This window comes from Gymnoscopelus braueri (assembly GCF_963280865.1).
Source record: "Gymnoscopelus braueri genome assembly, chromosome: 17".
Taxonomy (NCBI): Eukaryota; Metazoa; Chordata; class Actinopteri; order Myctophiformes; family Myctophidae; genus Gymnoscopelus; species Gymnoscopelus braueri.
In genome coordinates this window covers 49,529,576-49,542,200 of record NC_137617.1, presented here as the reverse complement: position 1 = coordinate 49,542,200, position 12,625 = coordinate 49,529,576, and the positions used below count along the sequence as shown (strand labels likewise).

Here is a 12,625-nt window from a genome sequence, read left to right as displayed (position 1 = left end):
CACATACCTCATGCTAGATCATTTACACCTGTAGCATAACACATGGTCACAAATAAAACAGCTATTGGAACATTAGCCTACATTTAGGGAGATTTGGCCTTTTAAAGACAGAATTGTCGGTTCTCTGTGTTTCCTTAATTTTAGAAAAGAAAGGAAACACAGAGAACACATAGAAAACAGCCCAAACTGCGTATTTCTGTCAATAAACAGCGGCGTAGTGTACAGTAGTTGTGAGGTCGAGATGAACGAACAGAGCAGCAGCAGCTCAGCAGTGTTGCCAGATTCTGCGAGAGAAATGAGCAACCAGGTCTATGAAGACAAGCCCAAGGAGGAGAGGAGAGGAGAGGAAAGGAGAGGAGAGGAGAGGAGAGGAGAGGAGAGGAGAGGAGAGGAGAGGAGAGGAGAGGAGAGGAGAGGAGAGGAGAGGAGAGGAGAGGAGAGGAGAGGAGAGGAGAGGAGAGGAGAGGAGAGGAGAGGAGAGGAGAGGAGAGGAGAGGAGGCCGCTCTGTCATTCTTGCTGTGAGTCAGTATCAGTTATACTCTGTTACAGTACTCTGTTACAAGTAAAAAGTCAGGAATTAAAAATGTACTTGAGTAAAAGCTCAGAAGTATTGATATCAAAATGTACTTAATGTACCAAAAGTAGAAAGTACATGTACTCATTATGAAGGGTCTCTGCTCTACGTGTCTTGAGCAAGGTTATTATAGTTAACTAAAACTAACGAAATAACGAAAACTAAAGGTGAAAAAACATTTCAGTTAACTAAACTAAATAAAAACTAAAAGAAAAAAGAAAAACGATAACTAACTGAAACTATATTGTGAAGAAAAAAGAAAAACGATAACTAACTGAAACTATATTGTGTGTTTACAAAACTAACTAAAACTAACTGAAATTATAGTCAAAATGCCCTTCGTTTTAGTTTTTGTCAATATCTATAAGCCTTTTAGATTTAAATTAATTTGATTCATTTCCCCTGCGCAGTTCTACGTCAGTTGCAGTCACCGTTGGTCCGCTGACGTAGTCGCCCCAAAACACCGTCGCCCTAGGGCAAATCCGGCGGTATTAGAATCACTGGTACGCGAAAGAATTGGGGGTGAGCGTGTTTTGGGGCGAGTTACTCCGGTTGTTTTCAATGTGCATCGTAGCACGTGAGCAGCACTGACTGACTGACTGACTGACTGCACGGCACTGCACGTTACTTTATAATGGCGACGGAGAAACAAGTTGGGAGAAATATGGTCCTATATGGGATTTATTTGAATACAACAGCAAGAAAGACAATAACAATTGCCTTGTAGTGCAAACGGGTGATACGATGTGGAGCAATTATCAAGGGGAAAAACCCCACGGTCCACAGTGTAAAGTAACTAAGTACATTTACTCAAGTAGCCTACTGTAGCCCACTTAAGTAAAAAGTTGAGGTACTTTTGCTTTACTGGAGTATTTCCAATTGTCTGTATTTTTACTTCTACTCCACTACATCTCTCAGAGGTAATAATGGTACTTTTACTCCACTACAATTATTTGAAAACTTTAGTTATTAGTTACTTTGTAGGTATTTTGATTATTATTACAAAACATACATTATACCCACTTCATTTCGGCCATTTGAAAATAGCCGATCTACAAGCTCACAATGCTTTGGTGAGCTTGTAGATCTGCTTTTTTCAAAAGATTTGTTTACCTTTTATAGCCTACATTTTGAAAACTTGTGAAATGGGACATTCTGCATAATGAGTACTTTTACCTTTGTTTGTAATTTTGATACCAATACTTTTGTGCTTTTACTCAAGTACATTTTGAATTCCAGACTTTTACTTGTAACAGAGTATTTCTACATTGCAGTATTGATACTTTTACTTAAGTAACAAATGTGAGTACTTTTTCCACCACTGATAGCGAGTACCTTGACAAGGCAGCCTCTCTGAGCACCTCAGAAACCTGAGACCCCTGGACCCTGTGTGTCTCATGAAAGGGTTTATGTTCATATATTGTAGGCCTATGGCTATTTTGATTTATACCAGGCACAGTACATTTTGCACTTAAGGCTGCTATCTTGTGGACTGTTGTGTGGATGGTTGATTGTCAAACAGTAACTGAATAATATATATTTTTAAATGGTATCTTTTGTTTTAGTTTTTATCACACAATACTTACTTTGACCTGTTGAATCCTGCACCTGACAAAAAACCCAAAGTATGAAAAAAAACTAAAACTAACACTAAAACTAATAAAAACTAAACTAAAACTAAGCTTTCTCACACAAATAGAAACTAAATAAAAACTAGCAAACCCGCTCTGAAAACTAACTAAAACTAACTGAATTAGATTTTTTTCGGTCAAAACTAACTAAAACTAACTGAATTAGAAAAAAATAATTCAAAACTAACTAAAACTAAACTATAATGAAAAATCCAAAACTATTATAACCTTGGTCTTGAGACAACTGGTTGTGATTTGACACTTTAATAACATTTAATTGAAATTGAATTATGCAAAATGTCCCATTTCACAAGTTTTCAAATGTATAAAAGGTATATACATACCAGCTGGAGGGGAGGCCCGGGTGGTGGCACCAGCTGGAGGGGAGGTAGAGCTGGAGGAACCACTCGGAGGGAAGGCTCTGTTACTCTGTTACAAGTAAAAAGTCCGGAATTAAAAATGTACTTGAGTAAAAGTACAAAAGTATTGGTATCAAAATGTACTTAAAGTAGGCTACCAAAAGTAGAAAGTACAAATTATGCAAAATGTCCCATTTCACAAGTTTTCAAATGTATAAAATGTATAAAAAATATTTTGAAAATAGCAGATCTACAAGCTGTATCTTGTAAATCGGATCATTTTCAAATGGCCGAAATGTATACAGGGTTCAAGTGGTTAACCTATGTTTTGTGATGATGTGAGCCGGTGGAAAATGTGATTATGCTTTTGTGTTTTTGGTTATGATATTTTTTATGGTTAATATTTTGCATGTTTTGAAGTGAGTTGTGTTATATTTACTTTTGCTGTGATTTATTTCTGAGTGTGTTGAGTTGCATGTTTTTATATTTCTTTCCACTGACCTACACAACCCTAGGCTGAGTGATGACCTGCACCTGTGTCTGGGTGTGGCAGCCTGATTAAGAGCCCTATATTCACCTGTTTCCTAGGCTTTTCACTTCCTGTGTGTGTTCCACTTCCTGTCGATTTGATCCAATGAAATCCAATGAAACTGGTCAGATGACTAATGATATCCGACAGGAAGTGGAAAACACACAGCCTAGGAAACAGGTGAATAAGAGACAGAGGAAATGTTTGGGACAGAAGTGAGCACCTGAGAGAGGGAGAGGTTGCTGTGAGATATGAAGGAGGCCAAGCGCTGCGGCCTGGCCTGAGCAAGGGCGGCTACCACGGACTGGGGTTAAGGTGGGCAGGGACACCCCAGTCGGTGGGGGGCCAGTGGGAGCCACGACCCCCTAAACTGCTATGCGGCCGGCGGGGTGTGCCCTGCCTGCCTGCGGGAGGACCTCGTCCGTGGGAGGCTGCCCGAGGATGGCCAGGTCGCAGGTGTGACCGCGAAGAGAAGCAGAGGGAGTGAACGCAGAGGAGACAGACTACAGCGGAGTGGGAAGCAGACAGACAGACAGACAGACACCGTGCCGCGGGGAGACGTCAGTGCCAGTGGCGGAGCGTCCGGGGAGGCCAGGGAGGCGGCCGCGACCCAGGAGGGCCCGGGCCGTCAGATAATAAATCGGTAAAATCAGGCAAAAATAAGAATTAAACAACATAACCCTAACCTAACCTTAAAACCGAAATAAAGTGACAAAAAGCCCCCCAAAACGTGACCGAATCCGGCGTGCGCGGGGGGTGCGCGGGGAGTGCGCGTTGCGCGCGCGTGCGTGCATGCGCAGGGGGGGCCTGATCACTGTGCTGTGCCTCCTGGCCCGGCTTTCAGTTGTTCCGCCACTGGTCAGTGCTGTACACGCAACAACCGCAGCGGCAGGGTCTATGACTCTGCCTTGTCGGTAAGTCTCTGACTACACAGCACCTGGCCAACGTAGTGTGGCTATGCCACTACAACAAGCTTAAATAGCCATTATACCAGTGATCTGCCCCAGTCTTTCTATCCTCCACAGGGGCCCTGGAGTTGTGTGAAGGCTCCTACCTGCCGTGCTCTACCCATCATTTTATTCTTCACTGCTTGTTTTTGTTTTATTCTATTTTAGTTAGTGGGCCCTTTTTTAGTTTTTTTTAGATAGGCATTTTATTGTTGTATTGGCTGTTTTAGATGCCACTGTAATTAGGGTCATTTCAATAAAAGTCGATTGTTCACATTTGCAATTTTGCCTCAGTTTTAAGTTTTTGCCTTTTAAATCTAAAAGTTGTCAGACGAACCTGTGTTGCCTTTTTAAAGTTTTAACTGAGGACCAGACCTCTCAAAAGGTGGCGTAGTCGTTAATTTTAGCTTTAAGCACCCTGCACTTTTACAAACTTTTCACTTGTATTTTATTGTTTAATTGATAAGTACATTATTTAAGTATCTGGGTGTTTTTAGCTGTGCCACAATAATATTCCAGTAACTAAAGTTTGCAAATAATTGTAGTGGAGTAAAAGTACAATATTTACCTCTGAGATGTAGTGGAGTAAAAGTACTGAATATTGGAAATACCCCAGTAAAGTAAAGATACCTCAAAATTGTACTTAAGTAGGTCTGCAATACTTTAGTAAATATACATAGTTACTTTACACCACTGCAGATAAGAAAGATGTCAAATTAAAATGGACATGTGTTGAAAGAATGAGGAAATTGTTTTGGTGTCATTTTCTCAACATGGTTTCCTATAAAAAGTGTCAGTTGAGCAAAAGAGCTGCAGGTTTGTTGAGAAACACAACCGAGACAAACCGGACGCGCTATTCTACACCACAACCACTCATGACTTCCTGTTTGACTTAAAGAGGGTGCATGCATGCAAGAACATTTTGATAACAATACTTTTGTACTTTTACTCAAGTACATTTTTAATTCCAGACTTTTACTTGTAACACAGTATTTACACATTGCAGTAATGATACTTTTACTTAAGTAAAACATGTGAGTACTTTTTCCACCACTGGGTGCATGAGTGAATAAGGTCATGTTCTGCTCATGTTGGTTCAACTGTAGAGAAGGTTTATGTAAGTGATGATGAACAGTAAGCTGGTCTACATAGATGTTATTTATTTTATAGTGAGAATCATCCATATTGCTGGGATTGCCTCTGTCTCTCCCGACCTAATGAAATATGACATGTTGTTTTGTTTTGAAAAAGCTCAATGTAAACAAACTACATAGTGCTTAATCTCTTTATGTACTGTATATCCATTCCTGCTCTACACACACACACACACACACACACACACACACACACACACACACACACACACACACACACACACACACACACACACACACACACACACACACACACACACAGCGCTGCCCTGTAGCTGCGCAATTATTATTGTGGTGTCAGACACAGTGGCGTAACGAGCCAACAGGCCCGGACGTGCACAGCCGCCGCTGATGGTGACTAATTAATTCCAAAGATCAGACTATCAACAATTATGGAAATGCCACAGACAAAACCTATCCATAAGAAACACTTAAGATAATCATTAAATGCAGATAGCTAGGCCTATTCATTGTGCTTGCATAACCCATGGTAAAAAATAAAGTAGTTATTGGAACATTAGCCTACTGTACGTTTAGGGAGATTTGGCCTTTTAAAGACAGAATTGTCCTTAATTTTAGAAAAGAAAGGAAAGAGTATTTGAGACAGAACAGAACACATTGATGCCATAATTCAAATGAAATGACAAATTCGAAAATTCTATTGAAATAAGAGAAATGCATTTTAATCTTCAGGATATTAACAAATTTTTTGAGACAAAAATAAATGGAAAATGCAATAACGTTTACATTTAATCTACAGGCGTGCTCATTCTATGACGGAATTAAAACGATAAATATAAGATCATTTGATTTTCAATTTTCAAAAAATTCCCTGCTAAATAGTGGTCAATATTAATTAATTTTTTGAGACAAAAATTAATATATAATGCAATAGCATTTACATTACAGGCGTACTCATTCTATGACAGAATTAAATTAATACATAAAAGGTCATTTGATCAAAAAATGCCCTGCTAAATAATGGACAATTCTCAAATGAAAAGGCTATTTTGAAAATGTAAATTAAATAAGGCTAATGCTTTTTAATCTTCAGTTAATAAATGCATTTTTTGAGACACAAATGAATGAATAATTCAATGGCATTTACATTTTATCATTTTCGAATCCGAAAATGATAAAGCAATGTCATTTTCTTTAGCCTTTTCATTCGGTCATAGAATGAGCACACCTGGAGATGAAATGCAAATGCTATTGCATTATTCATTCAGATGTGTCTTTTAAAAAAATGCATTTAAGATTGAAAAGTATTAGCCTTATTTAATTTACATTTTCCAAATAGCCTTTTCATTTTAATATTGTACATAATTTAGCAGCCATTTTTGTAAAATGTTAAATCAAATGACCTTTTATGTATTCATTTAATTCTGTCATAGAATGAGCACACCTGAAGATAAATGTTATTGCATTTTACATTTATTTTTGTCTAAAAAAAATTGTTAATTTCCTAAAGTTATATCCTTTCTGTTATTACAATTGAATTTTTGAATTTGCCACGATTGTGAACAGAGCAGCAGCAGCTCAGCAGTGTTGCCAGATTCTGCGAGAGAAATAAGCAACTAGGTCTATGAAAACAAGCCCAAAAGGCTAAGGTTATTAATAGCCAATCTACAAGCTCACGTCGCATTGTGAGCTTGTAGATCTGCTATTTTCAAAAAAAGAAAATAAGTATCAGGGAAAAAATAGGTAATGTTTCAACTTTAACAACACTTGTTAAAATGTTGTCCAGAATATGTTACAGTACGATTGGAAAACCAGTCGGATTTAAAAAGGAGCACTCGTTTTTCGGCACGCTCTCATCCTCACTGTATACAACTCATCCTTACTGTATACAACTCATCCTTACTGTATACAACTCATCCTTACTGGATACAACTCATCCTTACTGGATACAACTCATCCTTACTGGATACAACTCATCCTTACTGGATACAACTCATCCTTACTGGATACAACCTCGTCCTTGTGGATACAAACTCATGGATACAACCTCATCCTCATGGATACAACCTCATCCTCATGGATACAACCTCATCCTTCTGGATACAAACTCAATACAAACTCATGGATATAAACTCATCCTCATGGATACAATCTCATCCTCATGGATAAAACCAGGGACGACTGGGACGTGGTTGCAACTGGGAAATTTGGGACAATTCCCGAACGGCCGCTCCATTCCAGGCCGAACCAGGCCGGCCGTAAAAAAAAAAACTTTTCTTTTTCCTCCACTTTTTGGGTCTGGGCGGCCCATAAAATAAATATAACGCATGTAATTGACCCACTGGCTTGTCTCTCATCTGAAATGACCAATCACCGGTGCACATTACCTCCAGGATTTTATCATTATTGTAATTTTTTCATTGTATATTTTTATTATAAATAATAACATTTTATGTTTTTATTATAAATAAAAATATTACATTACATAGCTATAATTATTATAGATAAAATATACCGCTCATCGGTTAGTATTTGGGACATCGGTGTGCGGCCCTTATCCGCGCACCTTGCGGGCCTCTCGATCTGAGATTCCCAGGCTGAATTAGGATCCCAGCACGTCCCCTGGATACAACCTCATCCTCATGCATACAACCTCATCCTCATGGATACAACCTCATCCTCACTGGAAGAACCAAGTATAGGCCTATCGACATTCTCTGGTCAGAAACCTTGTAACTCTACTTGCGCTTCATTTAGGTAAAATATTGGTGATGCTGTGCAGTGTTATTATCTTACAAACACAATGTTGTAACTTCCTGAAAAGTATACCGTTTACATACAGCTTTCCACCAGTCAGTAAATATACATGTTTAACCACGTATACGGCCTATATAATTCCTTGTATGACAAACAGAAAAAAATTAACTAATGTTGCAGCAAATTTTGCAGCAGATTTTAGATCTGCTATTTTGCTGTTTTTTTTATATTATTTAAAAAATCTCATTCTTAACTTACCTAGGATTGAGATCAAACTGATTCTTGATGGATAAATGTTGATTCAAATAGACTTTAATTTAAAGAAGTTGAGCAGAAGTTGAGCAGCACTTTGTGACTCCCTCTCTGCTGGTGTGCATCGGGGGAAAGAACTGACAGTAAAAAAAGGTCACGTGACCTTGGCTTGACAACATACATGATTGGATAGCTGAATGACTCCCATTTCAATGATGTCATTAGAGTTCAGTTTTATTGTCATGCATTCTGGGAAATGTAGTGAAATGATCTATTGCCATAAAGGGTTCAAGAACAAAGCAAGTGAAGCAGAGTTACGACTCAAGGGTGTTAAAGATCCCATTCCAGCCACAATCATACATCAATGATCAATGAAAAAAAGTAGAAGAATAACATTCATTGTTATTTATTTGTGTTATTGTTATTTATTTATTTTCGTTGTTGAAATATTACCAGGGATAGGGCCATATGGGGATATATATATATATATATATATATATATATATATGTATGTATATATATATGTATGTATATATATATATATATCCTACACATGTAAACAGAGTCAGACACGTGGTAGGTCTACAGTATCATACTGTACAATGTATTTTTGTATTTGTATACATGGCCAAAGGATCTGAAAATAAAACCGAACTGAACTGAACTGAACTGAACTGAACATCATTTACATGTTCCAGTGTGGTCTGTTGGTTTATTAAGGTGTTTTATTGATCTGTTATTTTGACTAGAAGGTTATGGGTGAGTGATCCTATGATGTCAGATGACGAGGGTTCTGTTAGGTTCTTCAGATGATTTTAAAACAATAATATTCTTTCGTCCTACCTCAACCCCTACACCCTGAGAACCCAGGGCGTTGCTAAGCAACAACTAGAAGGAACTGAAATGAAGGAATAAGGAAGTGAGACAGAAAGTACAAAAGTACACAACAGTAGCTACTTCCTGTTTTCGTGTGTGTGTGTGTGTGTGTGTGTGTGTGTGTGTGTGTGTGTGTGTGTGTGTGTGTGTGTGTGTGTGTGTGTGTGTGTGTGTGTGTGTGTGTGTGTGTGTGTGTGTGTGTGTGTGTGTGTGTGTGTGTGTGTGTGTGTGTGCGTGCGTGCGTGCGCGCGAACGGGGCTTGCAGTAACTCTCCTCCTGTCTCAATCAGCTCGCCCCCATAAAAACTAAATCTGTCTCCTACACCCACTCCACCCCCTGGTGGTACACTGAACACCTCCGTCACCTCAAAGCCAAGGGCCGGCAGCTTGAACGGCTTGCAAAGAAAACCGGTCTCACTATTCACTCAGATATCTACAAAAACACACCAACAGCAACACAGAGATGACCTCGACAACGCACACTCCTCCCACTACTCCTCTGTCATACAACCCGGCAGCAACAATCCCAAGACACTCTGATTCACCATATAATAAGCAAACTTCTCAAACCGATGGACACCACCACCACCTCATTCACCACCAGCAAATGTGAATCACTTTTTTATCATTTTATCAATAAAAAATTTACACCATCCACTCTGAACTGGCCACCTCCTCTCCTACCACCCCACCCCTGCCCCCGAACATGCCCCCCCCCCCCTCTACTCTCCAACCTCCCACTCACCGTCTTCACTGAAATCACCACATCTGACCTATCCTCCATAACTTCAGGCATGAAAAGTCTCCACCTGCATCCTCCATCCAATCACATCCACCCTAGTCATAGCCTGCTTCCCCCCAGGGCCGGCCCTAGGATTCTGGTGGCCCTAAGCACAAAGAAAGTGTGCCCCCCCCCCACAAAACAATCCCGGCACAACCACTAAATTGAACACACACACACTCACATCGATGGACAAGTGAATTAACAAAAAAAAAACTAACAGCAAACTCAAGCTATAGGATACTGTAATAGCAGTCATCAGACCACCACCAAACATGGATGATCCAGGTGCAGAGGTTGCTCCAAAATATTTCAGTAATAACCCTGAAAAGATTAAAGGTCAAATGTATCTTACAGGCCTAATTATTAACCACACAATAGATGCCATTGTATACAAATATTTCAAAAATAATATTATATTAGAATCTACAAAAATACAATTTATCATAGCTAGAAAGCAAAGGGTTAGCCTAAATGTATTTGGACAATTTGGACAAATAAATCAATCAATATTACATGCATTACTTTATAACCAGCTTGTCAGTTAAAAAGACTATTGTGGTTCAGAGATTCACTTTGTGATCAAATGAAAACATGACTTTAATGTTGGCAGAAAACATTGGTATGTATGTTAACACGCAAAGCTAGTTTTAAGAAGGTAAACATTATGCTCATAATCCTACTCAGGTTAGCTAACAAGCAATTATAACTACAGGCCTAATAAACAGGAGATTGGGATGGAGGGAAGTTGCTGAAGGAGGGAGGGGGAAGGGCCACAGGTGGACTGCATTCAACTGCTTGTGGCTTCTTATAAAATCAGTTAGAAATATTTTCGTCTTATTCCATAAATAATAACACCAGTTTTGGAATGGGGGATACATAACATAATTATAATTATGTAAAAAAAAAAAGCACCCCCAATAACTACCGGCCCATCTCCAATCTCCCCTTCCTCTCTAAAATCCTGCAACGAGCAGTTGAGACCACATCACACCAGTCCTCCATGACCTCCTGCCAAACAAAGAATTTACTTCAAAATGCTCACCACATATAAGGCCCTATACTGGCTCCCCCTACCTCTCTGACCTCCTCGAGCCACATGTCCCGTCCCGTTCCCTCAGGTCCAGTGATGCCAGCCTCCTGGAGGTCCCCAAGACCAGCCTCCTGGAGGTCCCCAAGACCAGGCGTCGAACGTGGGGCGACAGGGCTGCCCCCTCCCTCTGGAATGCACTCCCCAAACACATCAGAGACTTTGTATCAACTCTTGTTTTTGGGCGGTGAAACCGCCCCTATAAGTGAGATTTGGAAATTTGTACATCTTGGGCAGTGAAACCGGCCCTATAAGTGAGGTTTGGAAATGTGTACAATTATCCTGCGCTGTGATTGGCCAATCACAATCTATTCAGGACTGTGATTGGCCAGTGTCACATGACACATGTGCATAGCCCTATATAAGAAACCATAACTTGAAAAAAAAAAACATTAATTGGTTTTTTTCAAGTTATGGTTTCGTCCATCATAAAGAGTGTTTCAATAAATGTATTTATTTTTTGTACATGATTGGTTGACTCCATTCAGTATTGTGATTAGCTAGCAAGACACCGCCCACTTCACACAGGGTGTGATTTTTAGTGTTTTATTGCTTTTATCTCTTTCGTACTTGCCTATCTATTTTTTTCCCGAAAGAGTTTGGGGAGCTACTTATCCTTCACATCTAAACAAACTTCATATGTTGCAAAAAAAAAGATTCTGCAGGACAGGATTGCTGTTTAGTGATTGGTCTGCTCATTCTGCCCCACTTTTCAAACAACTTAATATTTTAACACATTTTTATTTACATAAATACCAAACCTGCATCTTTATTTTCAAAGTGTTGCTTCATTCAGTTTAATGTTCTTTAATCTGTAAAGCCTTCTTCCAGTTCAACAGTGATGTGCACCATTTTAATACAAGACAGGCAAATCATTTGCATCTCCCAAAGTTCCGTACTGGTCTGTGTCAAATCAATGTTCCATCAGGGGGGAACAGCTATATTGAGATCTCATCCAAGGCTGCTTCACTAAATAATTTTAAATATAAGCTTAGGACCTTTTGATGAATCAAAGTTAACAATTCACAGAGACATCCACTCTTAAGGCAGGTACACACTGCAGGATATTTGGTACGATATTGCTGTCGCCGACCTTTTTTGGAGCTCGCCGACCACTTTAAGGTCCTGCAGTGTGTACCTGCCCTTACACCCACACACACACACTTGCACCTACACTCTTTTCAACTAATATTTCTTCTTCTCTATTATTCATACTGTGTATCTATTGCTGTATTTGTATTTTTGTATATTTGTATTTATGTTGCCAAATAATTTATGTTTGGTTTTTATTACTTTGTATTTCTTGTTAAGTGAGGTGAGATTAACTTTATAAACCCTGCAGGGTTTTCTAAATCTCACCTCACCTGCACATCCCAACCCAATATTATGTTGTTGTTACAAATTTGTTTTTGTTTTTTTAATGTGCAAATAAATAATGCAAAAAATAATAAACATACATTAAATGAAATGCTACAAAAACTAAAAAGATATCCATGAATTCAAGTCTCCATGTACCCTATGGCTTAAAGCTGTCCACACTCAACACAGCATAAGGCAAAAGGACTACCCTGGCTGTGCCTTAAAGTGTGTCTACAGGCTACAGCATAAGGAAAAAAGAGTACCCTGTGCCTTAAAGCGTGCCTATAGACTGCCTACACTAAACACAGCACAAGGCAAAAATCAGTACCCTACGCACCACTATCCCCACACTGAC

At 39.2% G+C, this 12,625-nt stretch overlaps 1 protein-coding gene across 1 annotated transcript in view; it reads right to left on the bottom strand.

Moving 5' to 3' along the window:
- The window catches only part of LOC308105214 (uncharacterized protein), a gene marked incomplete at its 3' end in the record, with an annotated part of 35,805 nt that extends 27,512 nt beyond the window's left edge, over nt 1–8,293 (bottom strand). Inside the window, exons 1-2 of the mRNA XM_080455849.1 lie at nt 8,172–8,293; nt 2,551–2,635 (exon numbers count right to left, since the gene is read on the bottom strand). The remainder of the gene's footprint in view (nt 1–2,550; nt 2,636–8,171) is intronic.
- Between the last annotated feature and the right edge of the window lie 4,332 nt (nt 8,294–12,625).